Below are 3,021 nucleotides of genomic sequence, written 5' to 3'. Positions count from 1 at the left end.
TACACCAAACAGGGGCTTACACCAGTTCTGTCTGGACGAACACGGTGGCCAGGATGAACTTGGTGGTCGTGGGTCGGAACATGGGGGTTTCGACCACGTTATCATCAAGCGTACGGAGAAAACCATACTCGTCCAGAGAATGGATGGCAGAAAGGGTAACGATGAAAAGAAGGGCTTGCGAGCATTACCCTTTTCTGATAAGCAGGATCAGTAAGAGTTGCCAACACGGCTAGAGACCATAGGGCGGTTGAAGAGAATGGGTTGGTGTGGTACCGGTGCATCAATCCGACAAGGAATCGACACAACCAAGTACCTTGGCATCACTCCGTTGGAGCGAAGGTGACACCACACCAAGGAATAGGAATGCAAGCTGGAGAGCGCATGTGGTGAATCAAAACGGATACCACCTACACTCACCAGATCCATTGTTAGTGATAAAATATCTAGTCTATATGCATGCTATGCACAATCAAATGCAACAAACAAGTGCAGCAAACCAACTGGATCCTACACTACTGGTTACTAATGCTCGCGCGGTCTAGGGCTACATCAGCCAGACCTGCTCTGATACCAACTCTTGTGGCACCCCGGCTCAAAGGAAACAGGAACGCCCCATATTCCAGCCCAAGGACGAGTCTTCTAGAATACGGAACCGTTGGCATAGAACAAATCAGCTCTTTATTACTATGGAAAAGACTACAAGGATACATGGATTACATCGCCTTGGCGATACTACACCTGCCTACGATAAATTCTACACTAACAGCGGAACAACGACCGATGATGAACTCCACTCCGCAGGGACTCTGGCTGGAACGCGCATCCTAGCTCGCAACACGGAATCCTCGACAAGCAAGCAATCAAGGCTGACCTGCAAACTGGCATGACAAGCCAGGTGAGTACTTTGAATGTACTCGCAAGCTCACAACAAACATTAGCATTAAGGCAAGACAACATCATACCAATCAAGATTTGGTAAAGATTTGTTATCACTAATGGGGTAGTTGAAAAATAACTATACCAGGCTACTCTCACCGTACTCGGGTGACACCAACTCATGGGATCTTACCAAGATCCTTTAGCAAGTATCCTCAAGACGGATACCAAGACTTATCATCGACACGATGCCCAACTGTTATCATACTCAGACGAGTTCTTCCATCATTACTAGCATAATTATAGTTGACCACCTACTGAGGTCTTGTCGGGTTGTCCAATACCGTGGACGCGGCTATTCGGATAGGTTTTACACTCTGTAGAGGTTGTACACTTTACCCACACTACGGAGCACTGACCTCGTGATCCCATTCGGGTGGACCAGCATTGCTCCAATGAAACCTGCGTGACCCGTGACTCTCTCATCGTACCACCGACAATCATTCTCCCCCGGAGTCCTGTCCTGGGTGGCCCTGTGTCCTCATGACACCTGCCACCGTCGTGGCCAAACTAAATTGTCCCAAACGGGGACGGGTACCCCAAACAACTCAACTGGCACACAGGGTTATCACCGCCTACCAGGCCAAGGTAGCACGCGTGCATAACCCTCCCTCTTTGGAGGTACTGGTGAAAGAGCACGCAATCAGACCAAGTTCAGGTCGTCCCATATCGGCAAATGTGGCTGCACTGATAAGTCCGGACAGGTGACTCCGATCAACCAACTAGGTTATCTTATCCCGAATAATATGTCCGTAGCTGACACTTCGATGTCATAGTAATCCGATAAGCTCAAGCTACTACTGTTGATCCCTATCTATAAACTGTCGGATGAAACACAAAGTAATCATAGACAGTAATCTCAATAGTATAGTGTAAATTAGTGGGTAAAAATATTCAACACGGTAGTCATCTATTCAACTATTGCATCCTCAACCTCGAGACTATAAACAGATATACTTGTGATTAAAATAGTTAACTAAGCTATGCTTGAAGTGCGATTAAGCAGATGAGAGTTGTGGCTTGCCTGGGATGGGGGAACCATCGGGAAGAAGTGCGAGAAGCTCGCGGAAGGAATTGCCGGAAACAGTTCTCTCTCGGAGGAGGGGCTGTTTACGGAAAGGGCAACATGGTCATTTTCACTGTGTGATCACATGGTGGAAATATTACCATCTTGACGGGCTCGACGATACGAAGATGTGGGCTTTGGAATCACCGAAATCGGAGTTAGGATCGCGGAGATATGGACGTTTGAAGTCCAGGGCTTACAGGTGGGGCCCGCGTTGACTTCATTAGTCACGCTGACGGGTGGGTCCCAGCGCTGACTTCTCTCTCTCTCCACTGCCTCCTTCTTCTTCCTCTTGCAGAGCAGATACAGAGCACCGGCGCCGGCGCTCGTCCGGCTGGCTCCGGCCATCTCCAGAGACGCTTCGGCCACCGCCGGCAAGAGGGGGAGGCGTCGTACCCTTGTGCCCATAGCACGACCACCGGAGAGCGCCTAGGCGAGCGGGGCGACGGCCGTGATGGGCAGCGGCTTCGGCCAGAGTTGGGCACACTGGCCTCATGGCGGAGGAGGGAAGCCGAGGCGCTAGGGAGAGTCATGGTGACGAGGGGAAGGCGGAGATGGTGGTTAGAGGTAGGGAGAGGCTCGGGGTCGACCGAATCTCAAAGGGGCTCGGCGGCGGCCATGGCGGCAATTGGGGGTGAGGAGAGCTCCGAGAACGTGGGTGAGGGGCCGGGGAGGACCAAGAGGAAATGGCGAGGCTGGAGGCGAGCTCAAAGGGCTCATATGAGGGCCTTATATAGTTGAGTGATGGCAAGCGGATGAGCACGGCCGCGGCGACGTGTGCGGCGCGCGCCGGAGCTTCGGGAGCTTGCTTGGAGGGGGGAAGAGGCGTCCAGAGAGGTCACAGAGGATCGGAGAGGGCTCAGGCGAGACCAGGAGAGATCGGGAGGGTTCGCAGCGTCGGACGAGGGGGCTGCCGATCACGGGCACGGCTGCCGCACCGCGTAGGAGGGGATGCGAGAGGGGGAGAGGGGTCCAGGGCGAAGGAAGACGACACGGGAGGCTGTTGGACAGGACAAGGC

General features: G+C 52.8%; 1 pseudogene; it reads right to left on the bottom strand.

Moving 5' to 3' along the window:
* Positions 1-759: 759 nt before the first annotated feature.
* LOC123408533 lies at positions 760-2,410 on the bottom strand (annotated as a pseudogene).
* Positions 2,411-3,021: the final 611 nt, after the last annotated feature.

This window comes from Hordeum vulgare, chromosome 7H (genome assembly GCF_904849725.1).
Source record: "Hordeum vulgare subsp. vulgare chromosome 7H, MorexV3_pseudomolecules_assembly, whole genome shotgun sequence".
NCBI classification, from domain to species: Eukaryota; Viridiplantae; Streptophyta; class Magnoliopsida; order Poales; family Poaceae; genus Hordeum; species Hordeum vulgare.
This window is presented reverse-complemented; position numbering and strand designations above follow the sequence as displayed.